The sequence below is a fragment of the Myxocyprinus asiaticus genome, chromosome 2 (genome assembly GCF_019703515.2).
Source record: "Myxocyprinus asiaticus isolate MX2 ecotype Aquarium Trade chromosome 2, UBuf_Myxa_2, whole genome shotgun sequence".
NCBI lineage: Eukaryota > Metazoa > Chordata > Actinopteri > Cypriniformes > Catostomidae > Myxocyprinus > Myxocyprinus asiaticus.
In genome coordinates, this window is record NC_059345.1 from 35,050,168 (window position 1) to 35,063,658 (window position 13,491).

At 37.0% G+C, this 13,491-nt stretch overlaps 1 protein-coding gene and 1 long non-coding RNA gene across 10 annotated transcripts in view; one reads left to right on the top strand and one right to left on the bottom strand.

Annotated features, from left to right (window-relative positions):
- Positions 1-13,491, top strand: part of LOC127416095 (FH1/FH2 domain-containing protein 1-like) — a 72,720-nt gene that overhangs the window by 16,605 nt on the left and 42,624 nt on the right. The window lies entirely within an intron of this gene.
- On the bottom strand, positions 2,499-12,476 carry LOC127416226 (uncharacterized). 3 transcript variants are annotated; one of them, XR_007893077.1, is made up of 5 exons: positions 12,232-12,476; positions 9,304-9,386; positions 7,143-7,272; positions 3,862-5,215; positions 2,499-3,001 (listed from the first exon to the last, which is right to left on the bottom strand). It is a non-coding gene; the product is annotated as an uncharacterized LOC127416226 (long non-coding RNA). The 3 variants fall into 3 exon arrangements; XR_007893075.1 differs by having other exon boundaries at positions 2,499-5,215; XR_007893076.1 differs by lacking the exon at positions 9,304-9,386 and having other exon boundaries at positions 2,499-5,215.

The window sequence follows — 13,491 nt, forward strand, 5'->3', positions numbered from 1 at the left end:
ACTATGTTATAAATATGTTGACACAATTCAGTATTGATGTGATTCCATCACAACTGTCATTTTTATATATCGATGCGCTATTGTTTTATAATAATAGATTGTATATATTTTCTGTATAACCAAGTTACGTTACACTAATGAACGGAGCTTTTTGCATTATCTTGAACATTGTCTAGCATTCATTTCATGTGTTATTGTAGTTTACCTTGCTGAATAATTACAGATTAACATTGTTTATGACAGTTATTGTGCAGGAAAGATCAAGTTAACTAAAATGACACAGATCAATCCTTATGGCACTATATTTCACATGCTTTGCATTTATAATAAGTCCAATAAGAAGAACACCAATTCAGGGTCGGTTTTGATCCCCAAAACCAAACGATGGTCCCTCCAGGAATCAAATGTCCTGCCGATGTTTACTCTAGTTTTCGCTCGACCACAATCACGTTCCCGCTTAGCCAGACGGGATTCAGTAGATAAATGGGGTTTCTTTTGGCTTACTCTGAGTTTGTGTAGGAGTCGGTGTTGTGCTGGGAGCCGGATGTTTGCTGGATTTCATCTCTAAGATAACGTTACCTAGTGTTGCAGTTTGTTGTCGCTGTTGAATAGCAAAAGAGAAGCTACTGTCTGAGGCAAGGCTCTCGGGAGCGCGCATAAACGTCACATTCTTTGGATTTTCTCGGCAAAAGCGACCCGCTCCCTTCGCATGTAAATCAGTCTACAGGCTTTAATAGGCAACCTAGGAAGTCCAGGAAGGGCTCATTTTTTAAGTTGTGTTATAAGCCGTTCACACATTAGCAAAACATTTTTAATTGTTACATATTGCACCTTTAAAGTGTGAGAATCACCTTACAAACAGTATTTCAGTGTTTACAAACAGAGGTTCTCTGCATCAGCCACTGCATACAGGTCAAACCAAACTCGAAACTTGCACTGAAACTGGTTTTGTGAGACAGGCATCTGGAAGTGTGTTATCGTAAACAAAATCTAAATGTAAACTTTTTTGCAAACTGAAATAAAAATGCAAACTAACATATTTGGAAAAACTAAAACAGTCTTTAGCTATGAAAATGCCATTTAGCTGAGTAAAATATAATTAAAATTACCACAAAATATTTAAGATTAATAAGATTTATTTTATACAATTTGAAACTATAAAAGCCCTCCTTCATTAAATTTAAATTATTTCCGATAAGTCTAGGGAAATCACACAGAACAGAATAAAACAGTTTAATATCAAATGAATTCAACTGTGTTAAATATATTTAGCGGCATTAAACATGTAAATATCTCAGTCAACGTGTTGGTATTAAATATCATAATAAAAATATACTGACTAAACTGAAACTAGATCTAGAAAGAAAAATCTTAAACAGAAGTATCAAATAGAAATAAAATACAATTTGTATCACCCCTAACCCTTACTAAATAAATGTTTTAAATCTATAATAACCCTGGTGTAGTATTATAGCCATTTCTGTACATGCCTACATGCGGTTAAAACACCAGCTGTAAACATAATTTAAAAAACAGCTTATAGTTTTAGATGGGTAATGTTGCCTTTGAAAAGCAACCATAACCTCTGATGCCAGTTTTTTTTATTTTTTTATTTTTTTTTTAGTTTCAGGAAATAACTGAGGCAGCCTTTATCTCCTTCTGTTTTCCTGTTGGTGAAAGGTGCTGACTCAAAGTATCCCTCATTAGAGATTTTTAATTTCAGGTTTATGTTTGGAATTTGCATTTGGTTTTAGGGACCAGTTCAATCATTTTGGTTCCCACAAAACAATTTGATTCATCATATCTGGCATTGCATCAAAGGGGTTTGTTTTTCCTGTCTGTCAATTACAGCACACAGCCTTCCATGGAACCCTGGATTGACTTGCAAGTCATTACAACATTTAAACTTGCAACAACTGGATAAATGATGCAATATTATATTATTATCTTAATGTTAAGTGATTGTATCTTACACACATCAAGTTTTTTCAAAGTATTGTATAGATGGAAGAGATTAAAACTGGAGCGTACACTCCAAGTATTAGTGTTAACAGTTCTCATGTAAGTGTGCTTGCATTTCTGTACTCTGAAATTGCATAACTAAAGCAGTAATGACAAAAAACAACCTTATCACGTCACATTAAAGCATGTCATGTTATCACTTTTGAGAAACATTTAGTATTGAGTAAGTCTAGAAAAGCACAGTGGCCTTTTTCTTAAGTGTTTCCAAAGTAATTCTTTCTAGGAGGAACAGTATCATTTAAATTGCCCAACAGGAAATGCCTTGCTGTAGATAGGTCATCCCTAAGGCCTCAGGCTTCTATTTCTCACTCTTTATGTGAGACTGGTCAGCAGCACACACTTTTAAAAATGAAGCAGAAAATCACAACCATCTATAAATACCTATATGTCTATCATTAACACCCTTTCCCTAACACCTTAACCCTCCCTCCCTGACACAGACATGTGAAGATCAAATCACTTTATTGTCACTCAACCATATACACAAGTGCAACAGTGGGGGAAAGTCTTGGGTGCAGTTCCAAACAACATAGCAGTCATGACAGTGATGAGACATATACCAATTTACAATAACATCAGATTTACACAACACAATTTATGAAACTATTATACACAGATGACCCACAGGTTGTAGTTTTTATAGTCAAATAAACTTCTTATGTAATGACTTTAAGTGGTATATCAAACCTTCAAGTGTACCACGTTTGTACCAGCACAGAACCAGTATTTTTCTATTTGATGACATACTCCATACTGTTAACCCACAATGCGTTACATATTTCTTCTGCCATCTGCAGCTTATATTTAACACTCCCTTGCTCACAGAAGATGCACAGAGACTTTTTGGATCGAACGAAACTGTAGCTGATCTGCTTCAAAGCCTCTTGTCTCCATGCCAGAGCCAAAATCTTTAAGCCTGTCTCTGATTCCTGCATGTTGGCTGCTCGTGTTCAGGATTGTTGAATCTCCGTACAGCTCTCTGTGCACAATGCAAGATAAAACGCTCTGTTAGACAAGGTTTTGTGTGATAATCTAGGGCCTGTATGCATTCCGTTGACATCTACTCCAAATGCTATATTTGTCCTGTCTATATTCAAGGCTAATATACTGTATGTATACTGTCTTTAGGATGTTTCATCATTCCTGTAGCTGGGGTTTAAAGGGACGGATCATGCAAGAATAAAAATTCTAACATAATTTACTTTCATCAGTGGAACACAAAAGGAGGTGTTGGGCAGAATGTTAGTCTGTCACCTTTTTACTTTCATTGCTTTGTTTTTCCATATAATGAAAGTAAATGGAGACTTGTGCTGTCAGTTCCTAACATTCTGTCTAGCCTTTCCTTTTGTGTTCTGCAGATGAAAGTCATAAGGGGTTGGAGCAACATGAAAGTAAATGATTACAGACTTTTCATTTGTTGAGTGACTAAAATGTTTGAAATTTGCTCAATACTTTTTGGACCCTTCCATCACTTCTTTTGGGCATGGCTGCCAATGTTTGGTCCATTGGGACAAGGGTGGTTTAGCAGGGCCCAGGCATCCTATTGGAGCCTATTTATAAAGTGTTTTGTGTAGAGACACTGTGTTACATATGCCAGTAAGTACATACTGTATACTCTGGGTTACCTAGTTTTGCAAAACCCTAGTAAATTTTTCCATGATGCTGCGACTCCTATTTTAGCTGCCCATCTCTTTTTCATCTCTATCTATCTCTCTCTGTCTGTCCTGAAGTCATTTATGAGCATTTATGGGCTCTTGATCTCTTTGTGACACTGAGCATCTTTTCATGCCACGTATTCCTCATGCACCTGACAGACTCTATCTAAAGCAACACACTTACCACAGAAGCATTTCTTGTTCCTCTGTTGGCATCTCTTTGGGGACTCCTTGTACACTTGGATCACAGGCTTTCATAACTAGTAAAGGTCTCCCATAATGCTAAGCTGCTGGTGTCATCTTCTATTGGGAGTATGTGCTGGGGTCATGTCTGGATCCGGATAGGCTGGAATAGGTCCGGTGTGCATACTGTGAGTCATTAGCCCAGGATATCCTTTATGGGACATGCATCTGTGTCTCAGTCTGTTTGTGTGCATTTGTCTAGCTGCCCAGACATGACACGCAGCATTAATAATAGTTTTTCTGGTGAACACTGGACTGTCTTTGCCAGGAAGTCGAGTTTGGGGGGATTAAAACCTAACCATTTTTTGTCTTCTTTTTTTTTTTAAAGACCTCCCAATATACTTATCTATAACTTTTAAGTGTGATTACTTGAACACCATTATGCTGAGAACTATCCATAATCCGCTTATTCAAAAAATCTGACAACGCAAGAAAACCGTGTTGATTGTTTTTTGCTTAAACAGCTTTCCTTTATTGAAATAAAGACATAAAGAGTTTAAGGCGTTTAAATAACCTAACACATTGTCAGCTTATAAACCATAAATGTTGTAAGATCGTGCATGTAAGCATGCTCATTGTGTATACTTCACAGTCTTATAGATATTTTAATGAATATTTATAGTTGTTTTTAAAATTTGGAGATATTTAGCATTTGGATGCAGCCACATAGAGCCTTCAACCAAATCTTGTCATGTGGAAAAATAATCTTGCCATTTCAAGCCCTTAACTCTGCAGACCCGCCGGCAAAAGGGGGCGCTATCTTGCAAAAAAAGTTTTACATTTAAAATGTTTAAGTCTTCGAATACAAAAGTCAGGCATATCATATAATTTGAAAGCTTAGAATCTGAACTTTTCAGAGATGACCATCAATTCTACATTTATGTTACATAAAATAACAAAATAAGGCCTGAAAAAGGGGCCTGGGTAGCTCAGCAGGTAAAGACGCTAACTACCACCCCTGGAGAATCCAGGGCATGCTGAGTGATTCCAGCCAGGTCTCCTAAGCCACCAAATTGGCCCGGTTGCTGGGGAGGGTAGAGTCACATGGGGTAACCTCCTCGTGGTCACTATAATGTAGTTCTCGCTCTCGGTGGGGCGCATGGTGTGTTGGGCGTGGATGCCGCAGAGAATAGGGTGAAGCCTCCACACACGCTATGTCTCTGTGGTAATGCGCTAAACAAGCCCCGTGATAAGATGCGCAGATTAATGGTCTCGGACGCGGAGGCAACTGAGATTCATCCTCCGCCACCTGGATTGAGGCGAGTCACTACGCCACCATGAGGACTTGGAGCGCACTGGGAATTGGGCATTCCAAATTGGGGAGAAAAGGAAAAAGTCAATTTGTTGCAAATGAGCGCCACCTAGAGGTCATGTGGTAGAAATTTTAATGTGAATATAAAAGTCTTTCTTTCAAATAGCACTTAAATACACAAATCATGTATCAATTGAAAGCTCTCACTCTCAGGAATGCAACTGTACAGATTATTTTGTTGCCCTAATATCACAGTTTGAAAGATTTTCAAAAGAATCACAAAGTCAAATACGATATTTGTAAGACATCAAATACACTGCTGCTGTAAGCCACAAATAGCTAATAACTTTATATCTGCTTTTACCTTAGGCAGTTCTCTAAAAAAAATTAGCCTTTTTTTTTTTTTTTTTTTTTTTTTTACTTGTCTATGAACTTGCTTGAATGAATAATCCAAAGTTGTACCTTAGATGTCCAGAACAAAATATGCAGTCCAGCAGGAAAAGCATGCTAAACAGTTATATCGAAATATATGTTATCGACTAACGATGATAAAATCACCAAGGGAGCTTTCTTAGCTTTCTAATGACACCTAGATTGAGCTTCTAGTCCACTCAGAGGCCAAGATATTCGATTAAATAATGGGGTGTTGCATGAACTGAAAATTAGATTTAATGTCTATGAACGAGCACATCTGTGAGGGCTAAAATGCATTAAAGCGCCACCTTCATTTCAGATCGGCATTTTGTGATTGGAGGTGAAAGAGGAACAAATATTTTTTCTAGTATTTGCTACCATCTATTGGAATAAATTAAGACCAATTTTTGGTGATTAGTCCACAGAATGTGTAATTGGTGAGCTTTTAAATTTAAGAGTGAAAAATTGCAGGTGGCAGCCCAAAAATGCTCCAGAATTGAAGAGGTTAAAATGTTTGTGGTACTTCTTACGAAATCTTTAATAACCACATACTGTTCCTATGTATAGCTTGCTGATCCAAAATATATAAAAGGTTTTCAAAGCATTCAGCAAAGTTTGTAATATTTGTACCACTCATTCTTTTGTTTTTTGCTTTAGGTGCCAGGCAAACACAGCTGTTATCGTAGGTAATAAGGTCCTTATCACCAAATTAATGAATTGGCTGCGGTAACAGAATTATTTCATGCTGTGGTACTCTTGGCTCAACATTATTGGCTGCCCTTTGACCAAATTAGTTCTGTAAATAGATTTTTTTTTTTTTAGTAAGACCATGTGCCGTGTTATTTTAAAGAGATGGAAACATTATGGGTGCAGAAATGTTCCCCCCAGCCTGACCTCATTAAACTGATCTACAAAATATATTGGGCAATGGCTACACTTTTGACCGTCTCACGAATTCTACATTTGAAAAACCTTTCTTGTGTGCTTTTAAGTCGGCTCACACCTGGCCTCCGTTTGAAGTCATTAGGTAATGTGTTATGCTAGTGTGTTAGCTGTGGGTTCCAGGGCATGTATGTTGTTATTGTAAGGAACAGAGGCCAAGCTTTCCTCTTCAAACAGTGGAGTTAGAGGTCCCTGTAGGCAGTGAGTGATGGAGATCTGTTCATTAGTACCAGAGTGAACTTAAGTAGTGACAGATACCCAACAACAGCATAGCGTTCTGGTGTGTGGACAAAGATATCAGGGCACAAAATACTTCTTACAGTGCCCTACACGTAACACACAATCTTAATGATATGACAGAGAAGAAAGCAGCAGGAAAAGATCTGATCGTTATACATGCTGCTCCATTTAATCATGCGCTATCTGCACACTTTTTTTTTTTTTTTTTTTTTTAATACACTCTTAAAGGTAGTTCACCTAAAAATATAAATTCTGTCATTTACTCACCCTCATCTCACAAAAGGAGATGTAAGGCAAAACGTTCAGTCTGATCTCACAGTGAAATCAGAAATGGTACGTTTACTTTTCTTTAGCTTAAATCGGTCTGTACATACCGAAATTTGTGGCCAAAGTGGTAAGTGTTGTTGGGCAAATGGGCACGTGTGAGTTCCATTTACTGGGTGTAATGTCCAGGGAGGAGAACCAAAAGCGAGTTGTGAAGTGAGATGTTTTCAGCTGTACAGACTGTAAAACAGTGAAGAGGAATGCATATGTTAGAGACTGAACCCCCCAACCCAAACCCCAAACAAAGCCTAAACCTAACCATCAGTGGAGTAAAAATGCAATTTAGTGGGAAAAATGCAACCTCTGAATCAACCTCTGCAAACGCGATAACTTCTTGGTTTCATAGTCGAAGAAAGATAAGCTCAAGATAAGCTCAATTAACTGCATTATTTGCATAATACTGATTGCCACAAACATTTATCTCGAATTACCCCTCCTTTTCTTAAAAAAAAAAAAAACAAAAAAAAAAAAGCAAAAATCTGGGTTACATTGAGGCACTTACAATGGACACAACAATGCAAACACAACATGGACTAAAGGTTTGAGTATCATGCAGATTTTAGTAATGAGATTTCACAGAATGAGTTTCAGTCTGTGCCATTTAAGTCATCATTGTGTCTGTCATATACTTGGTGGCATCTCCTGGTGGTCATATGTAATTAGAGTGATTAATCACATGACTCTCTGCCAAAATATGGAGGACTATCACCACTGGTTGGAGCAATCTGAACCCATTCCGATTGGTTTAGCGTTCCATGATGCTACAGCATTTCCGATGATGTCATCTGATCCACGAAAGGTAACGTGTTTGTAGCCAGAAAGCAAGATGCCAGATAGCCAGAGGCCATGTGCACAATGTTCTTCTTGTGGGTTATCTAATGATCAATGCATCCGATTGCTTTGTGTGTATCTGTGAATTATTTTATGTTTATTTTTCGTGAAGTTTTAAGTGAAAACGCAGCATATGAGCAACGCCTTTTCACATGACATGTATGTCAAAGACATACTTGGCTATTTCTCACTATATTTTTGTCTGAGTAAAACAAATAGACTGGTTGTATTCTACTCTTTTGAGAGCTTTCCAACAGCATATGACACATGGCTATTTAATGAGTTTGATGTTTTTACCGATTACAATAACATGTACAGTGCAACATTTTTAATTATCAAAACGGAACACTTTTGATTTGTCTGCAAATTTCAAAGCACTTGTTCAGTTTTGGTCATAATGCCTACATGCATTGTGAAGTAGTGCTTCTAAAAACAATAGCTTTTGTGTTGGCCAAGACTGTAGTTATTAACATTTTGATAAAAATATTTTTGGGTCTGCCGTAAGTGCTTTAATAAAATTATTAGCTTCACATTTGTGACTTTTAAACCCTCCACAAAAATGGCCCCGTTCTTTTCTGTTGTAAGAGCCTCACTGTATTTTTGCATTTTTTAAAGAAAAGGAAGGGCAAGTCGATATAAACTTCTGTGGTAATCAACATTATGCCACAAATGCTGTCTTTTCTTAGTGATCGCTCTCTCGTATTCTCAACTGTTTTCTTTTGAATAGCTGAAAATGGCCATGGTCCTCTAGATTCTGGGAATAATTTAAATTAACATTTTTGGCAACTTGCTCAGTGCATGCTTTCTGTTGATGTAGATCCCAGTGTTATTCACTTGTGCCCTTACAAGGGTGTGTACAGAATCTGTCTTTAAATGAACTGCCATCATGTAACCACAAGCAGAATCTAACGTATTAAATGTCTAATCTATGACCTTTATTTGTGGCACTGCTAAAAGCGACCGCAGTTTAGAGGGTCCCATTGGTCTCGCACAGGCTCGTTAAAGTCTCCACAGGAAACTTCTGCTCCTGTCTCTTTAGTGTTTCTGAGTTTGTGGTACTTTTGTGCATTTGGGAAGCAAGTATTTGTTTGGTTAAAGGCAGGGTGGAGAAATACCTAAAGATGGCATTTGTGAACAGAGTGCTTCTGAACAGACATTGTTTTGACTTTCAGTGTTAACATTTGACCTGCACTTGGGTGGAATCTTTTTTGAATATTCAGGTTTAGTTCACTCCCCCATCGTTTTAAAAACAATTATGGGCCAGCATCTTGCAACTCTAGCTTAAAAAAAAAAAAACTGAGTAAGGTACAGCGCATCTTTGTGTCCATTGCTTTAAAGTCAATATCCTGTTTGAATGCCTACATCACTTTCTGTTCTTACCTCCTTATAGAACCATAGCAGTATAAGAAACTGCAACTCACACATTTCAAAGCCTATCAGCTGGGCTTTCAGAAGAACAGGCCCTGGAAAACAAATAGGGGTTAACTAGGCTAGAAATTAATTTCCATAATTTTTCCAATCTACCACTAAGACTTACACTGATGTGTTTGGAAAGAAATGTTGTAGTTTGTAACAGTAGCTTCATTCAAAATGTAAAGCCTGTAGTAACCTGTTGGGAAACTGTTTTTTGCCCTAACAAACTAATGCCGAATTTCAAATGATAATTGGTATTGCCATTTACAAAACAAGAATGCCAAAGAAGGCCCTTCAGTGGATGGAAATGTGGTCCATATGACGTAGCGATATGAAGCACTTCCTGTCTGATTGTTTTCCTAACACTAGCATAATTGTTTTAAAGTGACTGATGCTATTCTGGTGGAATTCACTGACTTTAATTGTGTGACAAATTACTTCTCGATTGAGGTGTTTCACTGTGTCTACGCTGAATGTGATTGAAACATCGTGACGCAAAAAAAAAAAAATAATAGATCCCTTGCTAAGATTGGGAAACGCCAACCACTTCACGATAGGTATCGCAATACATACACTGCCGTTCAAAATTTGGGGTCACTTGACTGATGTTCTCATGATCTTAAAAACCTTTTGATTTGAAGGCATATGCTTAAATGTTTGAAATTAGTTTTGTAGACAAAAAATATAATTGTGCCAACATATAAATTAATTTCATTACAAAACTAAAATAAAAAACAAATTTAAAATGTTTTTGAAATGGATGACTTGGACTTGATAATTAAAAAAAGCAGCTATTAAGTGCCCAGTATTGATAGGAACTCCTTCAATACTGTTTAAAAAGCAAGAAGATGTTTGAGAAAATGTCAAGAGTACATTTCTGCAAATTCTACACAAAGGCTGGCTACTTCGAAGATGTTAAAATATAACATAGTTTTGATTTATTTGTGTTTTTTTTCTTCTATTTTCTTTTTTTTTTTCACAACACAATTCCTATAGTTCCATTTCTGTTCTTCCATAGTTTTGATGACTTTACTATTATCCTTAAATGTGAAAAATATTAATAATAAAGAATAAGTGACCCTAAACTTTTGACCGGTAGTGTACATCACGATTCAATGTTTTACAGTGCATCACAATATCATAACTGAATCTCGATCGAAACTATGCTGAACACATGGAAGAGACTCAACAGATCCGTGAGCGAAAGAGGGAATCTGCGGGTTCAGTTCCAATCTCTCACACCTCAGAGAAGAGTATCTGACTGTACTGTGAAACACCAATATATGACTGTATCAGCATAGCCACAAAAAAAAAAAACCAACAACATTTACATGAGATATTAAATCATCTGGATATTCTCTGCTCTATACTTCAAAAATAGAGCTGTCAAAGTTAACGCATTAATGCATGCAATTTAATTAAAGTTTAACGTATTTTTCTTAATCGCGATTAATGCATTTACCATTTAGAAAGCATAAGCCAGCATATATACTGGTTGGAGTAGGACAGAATCTTTGCGATGTGTCTGTCTGGAGTCAGTACACTAACGCACACACCACACACAAAAGCAGTGTCAGAGATCAAAGGACTGGGAAAAAAGACCTCTTAATGCTGTTTGTTGTACAAAACAAGCCCAGATGGGACATATTGAAATCAAGTACTTTGCAGCCTCGGTAATGCACAATTTAATTACCACAGAAGCACGTCAAGTCTCAACTATCACAGAAATGCAGAACGAGATGTTATTTAAAAGCATTTTTGACACTGGCATTAACACCCTGACGTGAATCATGAATGCAGCTGCACAATTGCTGTTGCAAAGCAGATAGCCACAGTCTGCCGGCTGATTAGTATTGTGGAGATTGAGAGTCTAAGCGCATTGCAATGAAGATGCAACCAATGTGGGGACTAGTTCTTTCAATTAGTCAAACTCTCAGTTAGACTTAGCGAAACATTTAATGTTACATGAATTGGTGATATTTTAGTGCATTTCTATCTTTATACTATGAAAGGCTTTGTTTGGAAAATGTTAAAGCATTATTGTTACAAATTGTTTTGTTTTCTTTCCTAAGAAGGAAATAAGTGCATTTTAACAGGAAAATAAGTATATATAGAATAAAATGTAAACACTTTTAAAATCTGCAATGAATCGCGATTAACTGTAAAAAATGATACAGTTAATCGCGATAAAATAAATTTGAATCAACTGACAGCACTAGTCAAAATGCAAACCAGCATGCACACACCAACTGCCAAACTGGATAAATGGGTAAGAATGCAGATAAATGTGTTTGCAGAGGAAAATTGGGGTAATGGAAAATGTATATGTGCCAATCACAGTTTATGACCTTACCCGATAAAAGAAAACCATTTAAGCCATTTCCATGATTGCCATTTCCATGGTTGGCATATTAAGCATAATCCCTAAAATAGTGCATGTAAACTCCCTGATACACTCAGTGTTTGTTGACCAATGAATGCTGTTGTCTGGGCAAATGTCTGATCCTACTGACCAACATTTTTAGTGCTCCGTGTTTTCAAACTGCTGTGTTCTGACTTATGTCTGTTACTTTTCCCTTGTTTCCATTTGCCTGCCCATAATGGCTTCCTGTGCTGGACCCTCATACAATGGGCTTGGTTCCCGGAGAGCCCTTTGTCACAGTTTTGCAGGACTGCTTGACTAATGCAGCTCATCTGGAGGAATTTTGACAGAATTTTCAGCTTCTGTTCTTGCAGAGTGAATGGACATGCAGACAGCTTCTTAAATCACTTCGCAAGACATGCAGGTCTAATTACTGCAGCACCATTATTTATTGACCTGCATATCTTATATTTATGTTATATAATGTATGTTACATATTGTATAACTTTTTTGACATCTTTAAAAGTCCTCACCTTAATATTGTTCTTGACTTGATTCTGCTGTGTGAAGAAAATCAGTTATACAAAATTAATATTCCTGTTCAGTTTAAACCCAGAGAAAAACTGAAGCAAATATTGTGTGCTTTTCTTCATTGAGAGAAGTGTATACAGAGATAGAGGGAGAGGCCAACTATGAATAATCTCATCCTGTGTGATGTGAAGAATGTGCTAAGTCACAGTTCCTCTCAAGGATTTTGTGTGTCCTCAACCCTCTGTCATATTTGGTTTTGTCACTGGCTTACCCTCAACTGAACTTGGAAGTATCTTTTTCTTTTTTCAAAGTGGTTTGAACCAATGCCGCATTAATCTATGGCATTAAGCCTTATAAAAAGGAACTATCATTGTCCTTTTTCTTTTCAATATTTTCCTTTCTACATGAACTTATTTGGTCAAAGATGTTAGCACGCATTAGTTTGCTCATTTATGAATGATATATTTTTCTCTGTGATATTGTGCAGTGCCAGTCTTCCCTCTTCTGATGTACTATAAAAGAAAGAGTAGCTTGTGAAGTCCCTAAATTCTCCATGTATTTTAGGCTTCCCACAGTATAATTTTGTATTATCCTGACATTAACTAATTAGCATTACAGAAGCTGTTCTTTTAATGACAGGGCATGATGACAGGTAGTAGGAGGCCAGAAAAAGCAGGAATAGCAAAACAAGTCTCTAAGCGTGGGAAACTATATGCTGATTATTTTGCCACATTATGAAAGCCTCATTCATCCTGTGTAGAATCTGTGAGGGCAACAGTTGTTTGATTGTTCGTGCAATAAGTTTGTTTGGATAGAAGTGCTCAATTCACTTTTATGTGAATGTTTCTTGTTTGTGTGTTTTTGTCTAGTAGATCAGGTCTGTTCTGATAGGGTTACAGTCAACAGGGAAAAACAATGCAAAATGCAAAACATATAATCCTACATAGTTAGGCTAGCAAAACAAATAGGCTTACAGTACTTTAAAAAAGGAGGAGAAAATGCTTCCCATATCTGCTGTTGACATCGGAGGTTGTGTGTTCTGTTAAACTCTTTGTGGTATTTTGGGGCAAATTCATCTGTCAATTGGTAGAAGCAAGCCAAAATAGGCTGATGCCAACATGGAGAGAATGCATGACATCGTCAAGGTAGTCTCTTGTGACTAAAAAAGTGAGGTTAAGTCACTTGTAAGGCTGGTAAATCACACTTCTGTTGTAAATATGAATTGACAAAATGGTATTTTTTCCTGTTCAGCCTAATCATGC